At 45.7% G+C, this 19721-nt stretch overlaps 1 protein-coding gene across 1 annotated transcript in view; it reads right to left on the reverse strand.

The window, feature by feature from the left end:
- LOC138498170 (zinc finger protein 84-like) overlaps positions 1–19317 on the reverse strand; it is an 89471-nt gene extending 70154 nt beyond the window's left edge. Inside the window, exons 1-2 of the mRNA XM_069622050.1 lie at positions 19157–19317; positions 18581–18644 (exon numbers count right to left, since the gene is read on the reverse strand). The gene's annotated coding sequence lies outside the window, so the exon portion shown is untranslated. The remainder of the gene's footprint in view (positions 1–18580; positions 18645–19156) is intronic.
- Between the last annotated feature and the right edge of the window lie 404 nt (positions 19318–19721).

Here is a 19721-nt window from a genome sequence, read left to right on the forward strand (position 1 = left end):
GAATGGCTAATTTCCCTTACCTACTGAGACCCTAAGCAGCTTTGCTGGATTTCGAGGATTTATTTTTTTCACCTGGTAAGAGTGTGAGCCTTTTTTTCCCACTCTTACATGTGTGTTGCTGTGTGTGTTTAACATTTCCTTGTGTTCATAGACTGTGGAGCCTCACCTACTCCATAGGCAGCATCGTTTTACTGTGTGTCACACAGCACCTTTAATGCAGTGACACAGGGTTGTCTTTAGACTTCCCACTTTGAACTCCATTCTTTGGGACCGACTACTTTCTCCCAGAGCATGTAAAGTTTTCATTGACTTTTACTAGTCTTTTTAAATTTACAAACCCAGTACAAACTATCTTCCATAGAGTACTGGAAAGGGTTAATAGTTATCCCTTTTTGTCAGTTTCTCATGGACCATTATTTCATTCCCCTCTCTCCAAGATTTGGCTGGTGGCAGTGGTATCTACCATTATTATTTTACCGCGAGCTATAAAAATAGCCTCGGCACTGTTAGAGGCGATGGTGGTAGCCTCGAACTTTAATCCACTGGACCCCTTTTACTTTTATTTGGTTCCGGATGGGTTTATTCGCCATTTCTTTTTGTAAAGGTCTTTCTCGTGTTTTACTCTGCGTGCCAAAGCAGGTTTGGTTCCTTTGTTCGCCGTCCTTTGGCGGGCTTCTGCACAGAAGCCCTCCTTGGGCGCCTGAGTGTCTGGGTGGACAGGATGTGAGGGAGGGGTTTTAGATCAGACAATGTATCAAGCACAAGTACCCTAAACACAACAGGCTTTATAACCACAGCAAGCACCATTGAATCCGCCACAAGGGCAGACACAGCACGCACCCATGCAGGTGCAGCAGAGTGCAAACACAGGACAGTTATTGACTCCTAGAGAAGGTGGCGTCACCTTCGTGGGAGGGATCTGTTTACAGGCACGGGAATAAGTGTGTACCCACAATAGGACAGCTCACAGGGGGACGATGTGTTCAGTATTATCAGTGACGCCAAATATTCAAGAGGAACCAAAGGTTGATGTTGCTATAGGAGGCAAATCCTTTTCTTTTTTAGTAGAAACTGGGGCAACTGGCTCATGTATACGAGATGGAACATTTTCGTTATCAGGAAATGCCATGAAGGCTCAAGGTTTCTCTGGAGCTACAAGTAGAGTTCCTTTTACTGAGAAATTACCAGCCTCTATAGGAGAGTGGATATGTCTGTCCCATTGTTGTATTCAAGACAGACACAGTTAATATTTTGGGCCGATACTTAATGACAAAGCTAGACATGATGATTTCCTTCACTGGCGAAGGTATAATGTGTTCCACGCCAGGGATAAATTATTTAAATGTGGGCAAATTTATCATGGCATTTACAGGACAAATAGCTCTGCAAGGAACACCATTAGAGCCAGATGTTTTTCACTATGGGGTACGCATTTTGTTAACGTGGCTACCGGATTTAGTGGACAAGATTATGAGAACACCTGACACATTTTTGTTTAGGCCACAGATACCTATGGATGAAGAGGGGGGGCAGGTTTTTCCCCTAGAATTGCAGGCAGCCATAATACGTGCGGAATTGGCCATGCTTGAAGGATTTGATGAGGGCAGGCCATGGAGAATTGCCATTGGGGAAGGGTACAGATTGACTGATCTGACGAGGATATGTTTAAAGACGATCCTGTCAGACGAAGTGGTGTTCAAAATGTGCATTACTTAATGGATTAGGATTGAAAGAAGAGAAATCACACAGTGAATGGTGATAGTGCGGCAGAGCCACACATTTTTTTATGAGGACATGGAAAAGGTGCCAACCTCTTTATGGACTACGGGCCACTTAGACATATAGGCCTGTTCAAGGGGGTGGGAGAAGTTAAGATTACGTTGAAACCAGGAGCAATTTTACCTCGAGCAAGGCAGTATCCCATGTCTCGAGAGGCAGATGAGGGCATTTTTGAGACTATGGGCCTCATTACGACCCAGGCGTTAAGGGTTAACGCCGTCGTTAACCCTTAACGCCTATTCTGATTTTAACGGCTGCTTTTAGCAGCCGTTAAAATCCATGGCGCTAACCTGCCATGATGCTAATTACGCCACCGTAATTTACGGTGGCGTAATTAGCGCCTTCCCCACTCCCATTATGCCCTATGGGGCAAAAATGGGAATGGGGAAGGGAAAATGGGAAATGGGGATTTACCGCCCCACTCACCTTGGAATGGGGCGGTAAATCCCCATTCAATAAATGTATGCGTAGGGTCACTTTCCAGAATTGGAATCGGTATTTGAATTTGTAGCTGTAGTATTACATGATCACTAATATCCAAAATAGTGCATTCAACTTTGCTAGATGACATTGCTAGTTCATTCGTCATTGCAATATAATCAATATAAGAAGTCATAAGATTTTGTTTCCAAGTGTAACCACAACCTTTGTGTTTAAATGGAATCAACAGATTGTAAATTAATTTGCCTCTCCTGCATGCAGCAGATAAACTGTACTTCCCATATGAGTTCGCAAATTTTCCAGAAAAGTGTCCATAGACATCTGAAGAGGATTGAAGTATACCGATATTATTAAGAAAATATCACAGTTACCTGTTCCCATCTTCATAATTACGGCCACAAATCCTTGAGTTGTTTGTGACATTATAATAGAGAATTGAAGTCTGTTACTAATAAAGACCGCAATCCCCCTGACGGTCTCCCTTTTGCCCCAACTTTCGCTTCCATTTGAACGAAAGTAAAGCTATTGAGCTGAATTTGCTTGTTTTAGATTGTTTGTCACATGATGATGTCGTAGTCTGGCTGGCCAGGAAATCTTTTTGCCCAAGTTAATAGATTCCTGCTTCCGCACGAATTCCACAACATCATTATGAGCCCAATATAGCTACTATGAGGGTGCTATTTTTTGTTCTTCCTTAGCATTTAGCATCACTGACAGCCAAGACCAATCTTTTGTAGTAGTGCAAATGGCTGCAAGTTGTGCTATTACTGAAGCCTCTGAATTTTGTAAAGAATTAATACTAAGTGACGCAACCCTAGGAGTCTGTGTAGCTACAATAGGAGTTTCATTAAATATCTAAGCTTCATCAATTGAGGTTAGGGAATGAACAGCTAATCCTAGCATTTTTAGTTCTCTTTTATGAGCCCAAATTAATTCGGCAATTATTGTTGACTGCAATTGAAGTACCATTCTATAATTGTTAATGGGGAGAAGCGCAATCCACATAATGTCACTAGAAACTAGAGTTCTAAGTGCTGGAATTTTCTGGAATGTGTGAAGCATAAAGGATCTGTTTAGACTCTTTTCTCCATTTATTTCAGGCGCACTAATCCATCCTCCCACATCTTCAGGTAACAGGTTTATCCTGGTAGTAGTAGACCATGCTACTAGATATCCTGACGCAATACGTATGAGGACTGTTACGGCTCAGGCTGTGGCTAAGGCCCTACTTGGTATTTTTACCAGAGTAGGTTTTCCTAAGGAAGTGCTATCTGACAGGGGATCCAATTTTATATCCCATTACATGCAAGCCATGTGGAAAAACTGTGGAGTCACTTACAAGTTCTCTACTGCCTACCATCCACAAACAAATGGACTGGTGGAGAGGATTAACAGAACTATGAAGAGCATGATAGGTGCTTTAGAAGAACCCCTTAAAAGAAAGTGGGACCTTCTACTGCCATGGCTTCTCTTTGCATACAGAGAAGTCACTCAGGAGGGAGTAGGTTACAGTCCCTTTGAACTTCTCTATGGCCATCCAGTCAGAAGTCCCTTGGCCCTGATTAAGGAGGGGTTGGAGAGTGCTCCTTCCCCCAAGCCAGTCAGAGTGACTGACTATGTGATAGGTCTCTGGAGGAGAATGTCACACATGATGGCAGAGGCAAGTGATAACTTGAAGGCTGGTCAAGCATGGCATGACCAGAAGGCTAACATGGTTGAGTTTACTCAAGACCATCTTGTTCTTGTTATGGTGCCTACAAGGCAAAGGGCCTTGCAGGACAAGTGGATAGGACCCTTCAAAGCTGTGGGTATACTTGGAGAGGTGAACTATCTGGTGGACTTAGGCTATCCTAAGGAGGCTCCCAGAGTCTTTCACACCAACCGTTTAAAGGTTTATGTCTCTAGACCTGAGATAAGGGCTTTGCTCCTAGCTTCAGCTCAGGAGGAGGAGAGTGAACCTCTGACTGACCTCCTCAGAGGCTTACCTTTAGATGAGAAAGTGGGAGGAGTTAATCTCTCTTCCAGTCTAACATCTGAACAGCAGGATCAATGCAAATTACTGTTGATTCAGTTTGCCTCCTTGTTCTCACTTTCACCAGGCTTGACCCCTTGGGGCCAGCATGATATCCTCACTGGTGACTATTTGCCTGTGAAAAGCAGGGGGGAACAGAATGTCAGACAATGTAAGAACCCACATAAGGAATGAGGTAAACAAGATGCTTGATCTCGGGATTATAGACCACTCTACTAGTCCATGGTCCAGCCCAGTGGGGCGTGTCCCAAAGGCAGGATCCAAGGAGTTGAGATTCTGCGTGGACTATAGAGCTCTAAATGCAGTCACAAAGACTGATGCCCATCATTTACCTAGGACAGATGAGCTGGTGGATAAACTTGGTGCAGCCAAGTACCTCAGCACATTTGACCTAACCTCAGGCTATTGGCAAATAGCTCTGACAGACCATGGCAAGGAGAAAACTGTATTCTTCGCCCCAGCAGGCCTCTACCAGTTTAAGGTAATGCCTTTTGGACTAAAGAATGCGCCTTACATTTCAGAGGATGGTCAATCAAGTTCTGAATGGGATGCATGACTTCTGCATGGCATACTTGGATGACATTGCAGTGTTCAGCCCTACATGGAAAGAACATATTGATCACCTAGGGTATGTTTTGCAGGCTCTTGAACAGGCCCATCTGACCATAAAGGCAAGTAAATGTCAAATTGGTCAGAGCAGAGTGGTCTACCTTGGACATGAGATAGAAGGAGGTGAAATAAGGCCATTGCCTAGCAAAGTACTGGCTGTACAAAACTGGGCCACCCCTACTACTCAAACCCAAGTGAGAGCCTTCCTAGGTCACACTGGGTACTACAGGAACTTCATAGAGAACAATGGGTCCATAGCTTGTACATTGAATGTTATCTCCTCTCCATAATTTCCTAAAAAGGTCAGATGGAATGAGGAGTGCACTCAAGCCTTTCAAGGCCTGAAGAAAGCCCTTTGTCAAGCTCCAGTCCTAAGAGCTCCCAACTACCATCAACCCTTCATTGTACAAACTGATGCTTCAAATGCAGGTATAGGTGCAGTCCTTAGTCAACTGGATGAGAAAGGTAGGGAGCACCTCATTTGTTTCATCAGCAGGAAGTTAAAGGATCCTGAGACAAGGTGGGCAACAATAGAACGCAAATGTGTTGCTATTGTGTGGGCACTGAAGAAGTTTTGACCATACTTGTATGGATCTACTTTCATTATTCAGACTGACCACCAACCCTTGAGATGGCTGATGCAAATGAAAGGGGAACATCCTAAACTACTAAGATGGTCAATCTTCCTGCAAGAGTTTGATTTTACCATTGAGCACAGAGTAGGAAGTCATCGCCAAAATGCTAATGGTCTCTCTAGGATGTTTATAACCGACTAGAGTTATGAGATCCATCCAGTAGTGGATTAAAACCTCCTGTACCATAGTCTGGGGGAGCGAGTGTTAGGGAGAATGCTCATTTATGGCTAATTTCCCTTACCTAGTGAGTCACTCAGCAGCTTTGCTGGATTTCTGGGGTTTATTTTTTCCACCTGGTAAGAGTGTGACCCTTTTTCCCACTCTCACATGTGTTTTGCCATGTGTATTTCTAATGTTTGTTTGATCTTGGGCTCTGGAGCCACACCACTGTGTCTGTACCTCCTGGAGCCTTGTTTTGCTCCCTTAACACTAAGACTTGGCTGGTGGCAGTGGTATCTACCCTATCTTTTCTACCACGATTATACTATATAAACGTGGTACTATTTTAGGCTATTGCATTAGCCTCGAACATAAACCTGCTTGACCAAATACATTTTATTTTGGCTCCGGTCGGATTTAGTCGCCATTTCTTTGTGTTAATAGCCTTCTTGTGTTTTACTTTGCGCGGCAAACCAGGTTTGCCTTCTTTGTTCGCCGTCCTTTGGCGTCTGGGTGTGTAGGTGGGCTGAATGTGAGGGAGGGGTTTAGTAACCCCTTGCACAAGGTCTCCTTGGAGACCCAAGTCGCACTTTGTGCACATTGGCTGAGGTGGTTGTCCGGGATGGACAACCCCCCTACTGTGTGATTGACAGCCAGGCTGTGTGAATGGGGCATTTTGGCATAAAAGGCAGGACTCTTGAGCTGGAAGTCAGAGTCGCCACTGGAATTACAAGAACCGAAGAGAAGCGGAGAAGAAGACGGCTGCTGCAACTCCCGAGTCCCGGTGAAGCCCTGCTGCAGTCCTGAACAATCTACCCTTCAACGACAGAGAAGATCCAGTCCGGAGTCTTCTTTCTTTGAGCCTGGTGGAATCAACCAGCTCACCTTTCTACAGCCAGAGAATCCTCTCCTGAGTCGAAATCGCTGCACGAAGCTGTAGTGGTCTGAATAGCCATCAGAAGAGCCCTCTCCTGTTTTAGAGGAGTGCACCTTTTGTTCACCATTGCTTTGCTGCTGTTCGCCTCATCCCTGGGTAGTGCAGATCGCTCCACACGTCCTTCTTGTCCCCACGGCTGAAGCTTCAGGAACCGTGAGTCTGCAGGAACTACCAGGAACAACTGCCATAGCACCAGCTTTCTTCATTCGAATAAGGTACTGTGTCCATTTGGTCGTTCTCTCCGTCAGACGTTGAGGAACCGGGGTGAACCCTTTTCCTTGCCGAAGGCTTGTCCTTTCTTCCTTCCCTCTTATAACTGTTGCTCCCTTCGACAATATCCAAGTACTCCTGGCAACGTTAATCTCAAACTGTTCGAATTGTTTGATCCTCGACAACAAAGCCTAGCTCCATTTGACACTGGCGCAGACCTATTGACTTTACCTGTCTCTTAGAATACATCTTGTGATTCGAGTGCCTTGACAAAAGTATTGCCTATGATTTTTATCCCCTTTTCCTTGGTTTTTATTCAATGTGCTAAATGTGTTTTGACTACGGTTACAATTCTTCCCGCGTAAAACCGAACTGTCATTACTGTCAAAAAGTGAGCGCTGCTTAAACCCCCGGTAACGTCTTTTGTTTCACAATACCGGTCTGTCAAACCCCAATGTACTTACCTTGAATTGACCTGAACCAAAGGAATTGGTTGTGTGTATATTTAGAGTGTGGTTTTGTTTATAGAAGTGAAGTGTTTTGTGAACAGACGGTTAAAAAATAAATGTACTTATATTTTTTAACCAGAAACCTTGAGTCAGTGTTTGTTTGAATCACAGTGATTGTGGTCCTTTGTGTAATCCCTATTACTGCTCATTTGCTCTTGAGATACGTCTGGCTGTTCCGCTACTGCTACCACTATAACTGTGTAGTACAGGCTTGTGCCAAAGGTGAAATTGTACTGCCACTTGTAGATTTAATTGTCTGTAGTGTTCCCTAAGGGTACAGCAGAGGATTCTGCCTAACATTGGGTATATGCTATTTTGTCTATGATCTTGAGCAGGAACGGGACCGTGGTTATTGGTCGATAGTTTTTGGGTATTGTGGGGTCCAGCATAGGTTTTTTCAAAAGGGGAGTCACCCAGGCTTCTTTTATACTAGCTGGTACTATATTCGTATTGAACGAGGCATTCACGAAATTGGTGATAATAGGCGTGAGGGTGAGGACACACAATTTGACTAGGTGTGCTAGGAAGGGGTCTCCTTTGCAGTTGGATTCTTTGAGTTTGGAAAATGTGGAACAGTGTGGTCATGTTTTGGTCCGTGCTGTTGATGGTAGGTTCTGACATGGTTTAATCAGCTAGGATTTTTCTTTACGGTGAGGATTTTCTTTTGTAGTAATTCTATTTTGGAGGTTAGGGCATTGTGGATTGTGGTGCACCACTCTTTACTGGCTTTGATCGGTGTGTCGACTGGGGTGGGATATTCCAGTTCTCTAATGATCAAAAAGAGCTCCTTGGAGACGGAAGGGCATTATTAATGCGGGTGTTTTAGGCATTGGCTTTATGCGTAATGATTGCTGTTTTATAGATTTTATTTGCGTCCCTATAGGCATTCTCTGAATCTGCCGAACTTGTTCTTCATTGAAGCAAAAGCTCTTACGTTTGTCAACGCGACAAGTTTTCGTTATGATGGGTACTACTGTGTCGATAATATTTGTGAGACACTTGAGGTAGATGTCTGCGAGGTTACATGGGTTGTCCGTAGTAGCAGGGTAGGAGGAGAGGGCGTCATTAAGTAAGGGAGACAGATTCTCTGCTGTGAGTTTACGGGTGATCCTTGTTTTGAACGTGCCCATTTTCCCTATCTTGGGGCGCTTAGCTTGTTACCAGAAATGGTGAAATTAATGCAGGAATGGTCTGTCCAGTCAAGGTCAGATGGAAATAGACTGTGGGTCGAGCTACACCGAAACCAGAAGATAGGACCATGCCACACTCCCTTTTATTCTCAGGCACAGTGAGCCTCTACAAGGCCAAGTTCAAAGCCTTAATTGAATGACAGACCGCGGGAGTGATGATGGATGAGGGCTAATTGGGTGGTGAGGCATGACCAGGGCAACCCTCCCAGCTGAGGTAACCAGCTTGCGTGCTGCTAGCAAGTGGACTATTTCAGAAGGGTACAAGCGTGCTAACCAATTATAGAGGGCCACGTACCAAAGAGCCTTATAGTTTGTGTAACCAATAAGGTGTTGAGTATTAGTATGATACTGAAGGTGACTTGCACTTGGGATGAGCTTAGTTGTCCACCTGATTTTAGAGACCCAATCACAACCCCCGTCAGTATGGAACGTATACTTAGATGTTCCCTTCAAGCCTCTTAGTTTGCCACGATGGATGACGTCTGTAGTGACACATTTTTAGTATAAGAATGTTGTTTTTTCATATTATGCTTTGGGAGAGAGAAATCGAGCAAACGTCCGTTGATGTCCGTTTTAACTCCCTGTTTTAGATAATTGTTAATAAAACAGTACAGTGTTTTGCCAACTTCCTGAGTCGGTTTGATTATTGATGTTGGGAGTAAGTTCTGCATTCCCATCCATCTCCAAGTATTGCTACCTCGTCTTAAAGGGCCCCAGGTCCCGGGGTTCCCTTGGGCGTAGAGGCTCTATTTAAGACAGAATCATAACAATTAGAGAATGTTATATTTACTTCCTGAACTCCCAAGGTACAAACCTTATTCTGTTTAACAGTATTTTCATAGCATGTGCTTTGGGTGGTTGTATGGGAGGGCCTTGTACAATGACAGCATGCCATTAGGTATTTGGGAATTACATGACTAATCTTCAGAAGAAGATGAATACTGCGTCTCTCCCAAATGAGTCGCCACTTCCCCCTGACAGCCATCTCTTTCTATGTGATCCTCCCTCCTGATACCACCCTCAGGGTTAGGATCAGGTAGCGATGGCCTTCCCCTGGGCACATGGGAGGAGACTTTAGGCTGGGTTTCATTGAGGATTCTGCAGGATTCATCAAAGTCCCTCTTGATTTCCATTGGGGTGGACAAGCCATTAGACTCAATTCTGCCTTAGGACATTGATCAGGCTTTGCTGACAGGGAAATCTCAGATTACCTTTTCTTTCAAAGCATACCTGCAAACTGGAAGAGTGTCTGCTGAACTCCTTCCTCTGGAACACTGTACTTTGCTCTTCTGCCTCATCATCAGTTTGGGCCGCTGTATCCCTACAAACTTTGTGACTTACACAGTTCATGGTTGCACTCCTAAAGATAGGCTAAGCTAAAGTCTTTTCTAACCAAAGTTTGCTTACCTGTTTCAGGTGTTCACTATACTTGTTATATTACCTCTACCTTTTCTGAAAAGATTCCACTGCTTTTGTGGTTATGTCCATGTTGTGAGAGTCCAGGTCCAGGGCAGCCAAGGGCGGCGCATTTATCGGCTACATAAGTGACATGGTGACGTAAACACACCACAATTTGTGGCGTCAGGAGTGGTGATGTCAAGGCGCACGACATGGGTAGCACAGATATAGCTACAGCATGGTAGATGGAGAGCTGGTGCAGCACAGAGAATAATTGGCCTCATTACAAGTTGGGCAGTATTCCAGCGGTAAATACACTGGAATACCACCCAACTGAATTACTGTTACCACCACTTGGTCCGGCCGAATTACTGCCGTATTACAATTAGCGGTGTAAGTTACCATTTCTTTTTTAAAGAGTCCATAGGATTCTGTGGGGCTTTTTTGGCAGAAGTACTGCCGGACTAATTCCACTGATTTAGAAATGTTTTCAGTGGGGAGTTGGAAGACTTATCTCTGCGTGATGCTGGAGGTAAATCCTCCACTTCAGGGTCATACTCGTATTATGGCAGAGCAGGAATATTGGCGGCAATTCCGTTACAGCCAATTATTTCCAGCTCTGCCATACTTGTAATGAGGCGCAATACGTGTAATTATCAATAACGTACAGGTGTAATGCGGGAAAGGGGCACTGGTAGTGCCAAAGGGGGTTGGTGGTTGAGGAACTGGGGAACAAAATGTCAACAGTAGAGCAGCTATGTCTACGTACGCCCATAGTATAAAAACATTGAAATAGTTAGCCACATTAAAAAAGCTGCAGGCTTGTGGAGTGTGATTTGGTTTTGTAGAATTAGCAGAAATAATAAAGAAGCAGCAAGGTTACGATGAAGAGCTGTGCCACGCCATGAGCACAATAATGTTGCAAAAGCAAATGTTCACAGGAGAACGTAGGTCAATCAGAACCCTGCTATGGGATACCTTTGAGGCCGCAGGGCTAGACAACTGGACGACTACAGAGAACTAGCAGGGAAAAAGGAATCAAATACCGTTAATTAAAATGTATTCATAGAGTTAAGCAGAAGGCTTAAGCATACTCGGCAGCACAGCGGGGGTAGGGAGCTGGGGGGCTGTATGGAGCGCAACAGGGAGCCAATCTGCAGAAAAGGGTTGCAGTGTTCCCGGAGTGCAACAGTGAAAATTGTGTTTACTGGTGTTGCGGGACACTCCATTGGTTAGATGCTGTGAGAAGGGCTCGTCTTGTGCCATCAGGGGGTGCCAATCAGTATGCAACAGGATGTCCATGTGTATTGAACAATGTGAAATAGAGTCAGCAGAATAATGTAATAGTGGGGAGGTGCAGGAAGGTTCATGATGTCACGGGGGAGTGTTTTGGGGGTTGGGTTAAAGATAGAGGTAATCTAATTGTAATATGGCAATGTAAAGCTCACTATAGTGGCGTGGCGTAGGACCACCAATCAGCTCATGTGACCGGCCCCAAAATTGTAACTAAAATGTTGTATGGTAATTTGGTAATCTGTTCATAAAAAGTGTAGCCACTGTGGGCTGCGCTGAGGTCATTTCATTCAGTTCATTTCCACAGGACTGTTTGAACCGTACTTCCCAGCTGTTTTGGGTCCAATAAACCTGTGTTACTTCTTGCCTGGTGTACATTCCTTTTTCGGTTACTTTTTTACTTGGAATTACTTTTGACGGAGGATGCCCGATTACATTTTTCAGGCCCCAGCAAGATCATCAATCCCCTCATGGCGTGGGGCAGGCGACCTGAGACTGGTTCAAACTACATAAATGAGGAGGCCCAGCAGACACAGAGTTTGCAAAGGTCTGCCAGGTCCTGCGCAACGCCCACACTCAAAGGGAGGGGCAGGCTATAGTGGAAGGCTCAGCGTCAAGAGTACTCAAAGAGTTATGTACCCACACACAAACGTGCAGCGCCGTGCATGAGCGCCCATGGCTGGGGTTTCTATGGTGTATAGGATGCATCCCATAGGGGAGGGGTGGGGGGGGGCGATCAGCCGTAGTAGTGGTAGATATTAGTTCTGCCCCTCCGGTAGGGAGAGTGCATGTGTGCCGGGCACATCTATGGATGGTTGCGTTGATAGTGGCAGACTCCTGGTAGATGGGAGGGATGCGTAGTGCAGGCAACTGTATAGTGCCAAATGGTATTAGAGATTTCTGGTAGTGCTAAAATGGTTAGGTGGTCATAGGTAGTGCTGAAATTGAACAGCTTGCACGCAGTAGAGTAGGTATACTGTGTAGATCAACGTGGAGTGGCTGGCACAAGATTGTTACACCGACCTGTCCCTTTCCTCCATGTGGGCCATAAGCAATAAACAACGACTCGACCTCTACTTACAGTTGCTACAAAATATATCTTATTTCAGTAAAGACACTTATAGGTGAATGTAGGCACAAGAGAGTTTAAGGACAATAAGCAGTCCAAATACATACAAATCTCTGTTTTATATTATGTACAACAGCATTAAAAAGGTTTGAAATAAGATTTATTGGTGAATGTCTAGTCAATGCTTGTGCGCACCTAGACAAGAGGTATTTTGTAGCAACTGTAGGTAGTGCTTGATTGGTTGTTTAGAGATTATGGCCCACATAGAGGAAAGTGCTGAATAGGTGTGTTAGGGAGAATTCTCTTATAAGGCTAATTTCCCAAACCTAGTGAGTCCCCCAGCAGCTTTGCTGGATTTTTGGTGTTTGATTTTTCTCCTGCTAAGAGTGAGACTCTTTTCCTCCCACTCTTAGGCATGATATATGGTATCTCTTTGACTTGGTATGTGTTCATGGGCTATGGGGTAACCTTTTTACTCCATAGGGCATCATCTGTTTTTCCTATGTGTGTTACACAGCACCCTCAGTGCAGTGACACAGGGGTGTCGTAGCGACCCCCAAACATAGACTCCATACCCTGGGACTGACTACTGTCTCCCAGGGCATGTAAAGTCACCATTGGCTTTTCTGGACCCTGCTGACCATCCTGAGCTGCAGTCTTTACTGGCAGAAGGTGGACCCAGCAGGACAGCTTTTCGTAAGGGACAAAGAGAATGTCCAACTCTGGAAGGTCTCTGCCACCAGGCAGCTTCTCAGGCTGATGGGCAAGAGCCTGGGAAGTATAGGTTGCACTGGGAAGATGGCCCTTTCTACAGTGAACCAACTGAGTCTGCACCTGGAGACTACAAACGACTTGTAGTCCCTCAAGAAAACAGACTTCAGTTCTTGCAGTTAGCCCATGAGATTCCTTTGGCTGGTCACTTGAGTTTCAAGAAGACCAAGGAAAGGCTCTCACTCTACTTCCATTGGCCAAAGGTGGGGGCTGAGGTAGATACGTTCTGCAAGAGCTGTCACACCTGCCAAACTTCTGGCAAGAGTGGTACCAAGAATGTGGCACCTTTAGTGCCTCTCCCAGTGGTGTGAGTCCCATTTGAGATGGTAGGGATTGACATTGTTGGTCCCCTTGATCCTCCAACCTCCTCAGGCACCAGGTTTATCCTTGTTGTAGTAGACCATGCTACTAGGTACCCTTAGGCAATTCCTATGAGGACTGTTACAGCTCAGGCTGCAGCTAAGGTCCTCCTTGGTATTTTTACCAGGGTTGGGGTTCCTAAGGAGGTAATCTCTGACAGGGGGTCAAGTTTTATATCCCACTACATGAAAGCCATGTGGAAAATCTGTGGAGTTACCTACAAGTTCTCTATCGCCTACCACACACAGACAAATGGATTGGTTGAAAGGTTTAATAGGACAATGAAGAGCATGATAGGTGCTTTAGAAGAGCCCCTTAAGAAAAAGTGGGATCTTCTACTGCCATGCCTTCTCTTTGCTTATAGAGAAGTCCCTCAGGAGGGAGTAGGTTATTCTCCCTTTGAACTTCTTTATGGCCATCCAGTCAGAGGTCCATTGGCCCTGATTAAGGAGGGGTTGGAGAGTGCTCCTTCCCTCAAGCCAGTCAGAGTGACTGACTATGTGATAGGTCTCCGGAGGAGAATGTCACACATGATGGCAGAAGCTAGTGATAACCACCTGAAAGCTGGTCAAGCTTTGGTCAAGCATTGGCATGACCAAAAGGCTTACATGGTCGAGTTTACTCAGGACCAGCTAGTTCTCGTTATGATTCCAACAAGGCAGAGGGCCTTGCAAGACAAATGGATGGGACCCTTCAAGGTTGTGGGAAAACTTGGAGAGGTGAACTATCTGGTGGACTTGGGCCATACCAAGGAGGGTCCCAGAGTCTTCCACACCAACAGACTAAAGGCGTATGTCTCCAGACCTGATGTAGGAGCTTAGCTTCAGCAGAAGAGGAAGAAGAGAGTGAACCTCTTCCTGATCTCCTCAGAGGCCTACCATTGGATAAAAAGATTGAAGGAGTTAATCTCTCTTCAAGTCTGACACCTGAGCAACAAGAGGAGTGCAAATCTATGTTAAATCAGTTTGTCTCCCTGTTCTCACTTTCACCAGACTTGACCCCTTGGGGTGACTCACTGGTGACTGTCTGCCAGTAAAAAGCAGAGGGTACAGAATGTCAGAACATGTGAGATCCCACATCAAAGGAGAGGTCAGCAAGATGCTGGACCCCGGGGTAACAGAGCCCTCTACTAGGCCATGGTCTAGCCCAGTTGTGTTAGTACCAAAGGCAGGATCCAAAGAATTGAGATTCTGCTTGGATTATAGAGCTCTTAATGCAGTCACTAAGACTGATGCCCATCTTTTGCCAAGGACAGATGAGCTGGTGGATAAACTTGGTGCAGCCAAGTTCCTCAGCACATTTGATCTGACGTCAGGCTATTGGCAAATAGCCCTGACAGACCATGCGAAGGAGAAAACTGCATTTTCTACCCCAGTTGGCTTATACCAGTTTAAGGTTATGCCTTTTGGATTGAAAAATACACCTGCTACATTTCGAAGGATGGTAAATCAGGTTCTAACTGGGATGGAGGACTTCTGCATGGCATACTTGGATGACATTGCAGTGTTCAGCAACACCTGGGAAGAGCATGTTGACCAACTTGGACATGTTTTGCAGGCTCTAAAACAGGCCAATCTGACCATAAAGGCAAGTAAATGCCAGGTTGGACAGAGTAAAGTGGTCTACCTTGGACATGAGGTAGGAGGTGGTGAAATAAGGCCTTTGCCCAGCAAGATTGAAGCTGTGCAAAATTGGACACTACTCAGACCCAGGGAGAGCCTTCTTAGGCCTCACTGGGTACTACAGGAATTTCATAGAGAACTATGGGACCATAGCTTCTCCACTGAATGTGATCTCCTCTCCTAAATTCTCTAAAAAGGTAAAATGGAATGAGGAGTGCAATCAGGCCTTTGAAAACCTGAAGAAAGCCCTTTGTCAAGCTCCAGTACTAAAAGCTCCTGACTATCACCAAACTTTCATTGTACAGACAGATGCTTCTAATGCAGGTATAGGTGCAGTCCTTAGTCAACTGGATGAGAAGGGCAGGGAACACCCCATTTGCTTCATCAGTAGGAAACTGAAAGACCCTGAAACAAGGTGGGCAACTATTGAACGTGAATGTTTTGCCATTGTGTGGTCTTTGAAGAAGTTTAGGCCATACTTGTATGGTTCTACTTTTGTCATTCAAACTGACCACCTTGAAGTGGTTGATGCAAATGAAGGGGGAAAACCCAAAACTATTGAGATGGTAAATCTGCCTTCAGGGGTTTGATTTTACCATTGAGCACAGGTCAGGGTGTCACCACCAAAATGCTGATGGTCTCTCTAGGATGTTTATGACCGACTAGAGGTATGAGATTCATCCAGGAGTGGATTCAATCCTCCTGTCCCTTAGTCTGGGGGGGCGAGTGTTAGGGAGAATTCTCTGTTAAGGCTAATTTCCCAAACCTAGTGAGGCCCCCAGCAGCTTTGCTTGACTCTTTTTTTTCTCCTGCTAAAAGTGAGACTCTTTTCCTCCCACTCTTAGGCATGATATATGGTATGTCTGACTTGGTATGTGTTCATGGGCTATGGGGTAACCTTTTTACTCTGTTTTCCTATGTGTGTTACACAGCACCCTAAGTGCAGTGACACAGGGGTGTCACAGTGACCCCCACACATAGACGCCATACCCTGGGACTGACTACTGTCTCCCAGGGCATGTAAAGTCACCATTGGCTTTACTAGTCCAAATCTGTGAACAGAACCAGTACAAACCATCATATTGTGGAAGTACTGGGTAGGGGTAATTCGATTGCCCCCTGGGTCTGTTTTCAAGGGGGCACTGTCCAGTCCCCCCTTGTCGAGTTTCTGGCTGGTGGCAGTGGTTACCACGCAAAATATTCCTTCGGAATATTCTCTATGGAATTTTCCCATTGATTTTAAGCGCACCACTTTTTGGTGCAATGTTACAGATACCGCTGGTTTATTTATTTAATATTAATTCCCCGGTTGGGACTTTTTGCCAGAACTCGGTTCCAAAATGGTGTTTGTGTCCGTCTCTGTGACTCTGACCAAGGTTGAGCCCTTTGTTCCACTATTTTGGAGGGCTTCTCAACAGAAGCCCTCCAAGTGGTGCCACTCTGTCTGGGTTCCATAGGAGGGGTGGAGGGGGGATTAGGCACCCTGGACTGCGTTGCCTCGGCAACCCAAGTCGCACTCTGCTCCGATTGGCCCAATGGTGAGCCGACCGGCTCACTACTTAGCATGTGTGATTGACAGCTAGGCTGATGAATGGGGGTTTTTCTGCATAAAAGCAGGGCCTTTGGGACTGGAACTTCAGAAGTCGCCACAGGACCTAAGAATCCGACGAGGAAGAAGCTGAGCCACCTGCAACCCGACGGCACCACCAGTGAAGCCCTGCTGCAACGAACTCACTACTTTCCAACGATAGGGAAGATCTTCTGCTGGAGAGTCTGTCCCCCTTTGAGCTGCTGGGACCAACCAGTTCGCCTTCTTTCGCTCCCAGAAGCGTTACTTGGTCGAATCGCCCGTGCCAAGCACCCGGCGGCCGGATAGCCAAGCTCACCACTTTTGACCGCGAATAAAAGGACTGCACCTTTTAATCGGAAACTCTGCGGCTGGTTTCATCCCTGTGCAGTGCAACGACTCCAAACTCCCTCCATGACGAGATCCTCTCTTCCTCTGGCTGGAACAACGAACTGCAACCACTGCCAGGAACAACTGCCCCCGGTGGAGCTTCCTTCCCATTTAAGGTACTGTGTCCTGCCTGGCCTCCCTTTATACAGAGTGCTCAAGGTGTCTCCTAAATCCTTGACCTCTATACTGTGTTGGCCCCAGACCTGCTAAACTTTGTTTCTTGAACTATCCCAACTCCTTTTTGACTCTGTGCAAAGACTTTTAGTGCACTTTAAACCGTGTGATCCTGGGCACATTTTGCTTGCTCCACTTAAAGTGGGCTTGGCCTATGTACTTTGGCTCTACAGTATAACCTGCCTGTCTTCCCTTTGCTCTAACTCTTAAAAAGTGTTAGAAACTGTTTCTTTCATGCTCTGCCTTTTCTCCCCCTTCTTAACAAACTATTGGAGTGCCATCTAGGTTAAGCACTCACTCTGTCTTAACAAATAGTGTGCTTTAACCCTGACTTATCTGATAGTTATTAAGGGAGGTATGTATACTTTACCTGACTGTGTTTTAACTTGCTTTTGATTTTGAGTGCTGGTATATTACTTCAAGTGTGTTTTTAAATAAATAACTTTATACATTATACAAAGCTCTGGTCAGTGTTTGTTTGCCCTACTGCACTTTTTGTGCCTATTGTGTATACTCTATATGCTTAACTCTTCTTGAGAGAAGTCTGACTGCTCAGCTACAGCTACCAGGTAAATCTGTGTGGTACAGACTGCTACCAATTGAGTTTACTGCCAACACCTGTAGTCTTAATCTTTTTGCAGTGCTCCCTAAGGGAACTGCACAGGATTCTGCCTAACAAGGTGTAAGATATAATTAGTTGTAGGAGAATAGTGTGGGCCTTTGGAGAGTGCTGTGCAGGGGTTTGGGGGTTGTAAGGGGAATTTAGAGCGGGGGAGTTGAGCAAGGAGTGGTGCTGTATAATTTAGGTGATTGATGTGGGTTGTGTTTAAAGTATTTTTTGGAGCCTCGTACGAGTGAACTAATTATAATTGATCTTTTTTGGTGTGACAAATTGGGAGGGAGATACATTGTTGACACAGGAGGGAAAGTGGCACTCGCAACTGAGGGTAAGTAAGTCAGTGTGGGCACAAACAGGGATAACGACCTCTGTTTGGTTACGGGTGAAGGATTACTGTACATCAGTAGTTAAAGGATTAGTCTGCCTGGAGATTGGATAGGATGCTATGTAACCAGGACTAGCATTAGAGAGTTTGATGGTAATGCCCTTTGGTGGAATTTCCCACCGTCCCACTCCAGTGGCTTAAGTATTACCTTGCCCCGTTCTTTGGGTTTTCTTTGTGGTCCAGGCTGTCTCCTCATCCCCCATCCTGTGAAAGTGTTTACTCTCCAGGTTTTCCCTTGATTTCGCCATTTGGCTATCATCCTCTCACTTGCTCCCGCTCTCCAGGGTTCCCTCGGACCTAAGGGGAAATTGGGATGGGTAGGGAGGAATTCGAGAAATGGAAGATGGGACAGGCAAGCAGGGCAGGAGATAACCTGCCTCAGAAGCAAAGGACAAGTGAAGAGAATTATACATATCACAGCTGTTATTTACCTTCTGTAGCCTGTGCTCCTTACTCTTTGTGGATCATGACGGCACCCCAATAGTGCATTCAGGTCTGGAGAAAGCAAACATTCACATATGATTCATTAATCTACAAGAATAATGTTCTAAACGAAATACTCTTAAGCTTGTACATGACATCCAGAGGAAATATATAATCAAAATCAGGGTTGGCCTTAGCAGCAGCGGCAGCAAAACAGAAATATGGGACCACTCCCTCCCCTCTGGTCACGCATGTTGGGTGCCCCATATTTTTCAATAGGCGCTGTTGCCAAAGCATCAGCGCCCTATTGTTATTAAACATGCCCTGTTCCTGAGAGTGGGGTGCATTTAATTTCAATAGGGTGTGTCCCGTGGCTTCCTCCACCAAGGCAGCACTAGGGAGACCTTGGAAGACACCCCGAGATGGCACCCCGGGGGGTCAACCTGCTCGAAGGGTCCAATGGGAAGCTCCCCACCCCCTCCATCACATGTGCAGGAGAATATATGTAAGGGAAAAGAAGACACAATTTAACATTTGTCCTAAAAAGACTTCCTTCTCAATATAAATAGCCGCCTGTAGCTCACCTACAACCCATTTTGTGCTGCATTTGAGATGTAAATGAGCGAAGAAGTCCCAGAGAGACAAACAGGAAGCGGCCCAGCAGAGGGAGTGAAGATGCTGGCGTCATGTGTGTGTCTGTGTTTGCCGGGCAGCAGAGGCGGTAAACACGCATGCAGATAAACCATCTGCGCATGCGCAGAAAGTGAAGCACCACATGAGCATGCGCACAGTGTGCGGCAAAGGACCACGCGCAGAAATAGCTCGAAAGAGCATGCGCATAATGTTTACTCAAAGGATCACGGCCAGGTAACGGCTGTTGCTTTTAATGGGCATGCGCAGAACGTGCTTACTCGCGGGAGCGTGCATAGAAAGTAAAAGCTCATAGCAGCGCGCGTAGAAACTACTAGAAAGGGACCGCGCGAAGGCGACGGAGCATGCGCACAGCCCTCGATCCCTGCATGGACGCGCAGGGAAGGAGGGGAGCATGCGCAGTACGGATCTAACCCAGGCAGGCATGCTCAGAAATGAGACGACAAATGAAACATGTCTGCAAGGCGGAAGATCAGGCATTGCAAAGCTAAAGAGAAA

Source organism: Ambystoma mexicanum, chromosome 5q, assembly GCF_040938575.1.
Source record: "Ambystoma mexicanum isolate Mex_15411 chromosome 5q, UKY_AmexF1_1, whole genome shotgun sequence".
In the NCBI taxonomy this organism is placed as follows: Eukaryota; Metazoa; Chordata; class Amphibia; order Caudata; family Ambystomatidae; genus Ambystoma; species Ambystoma mexicanum.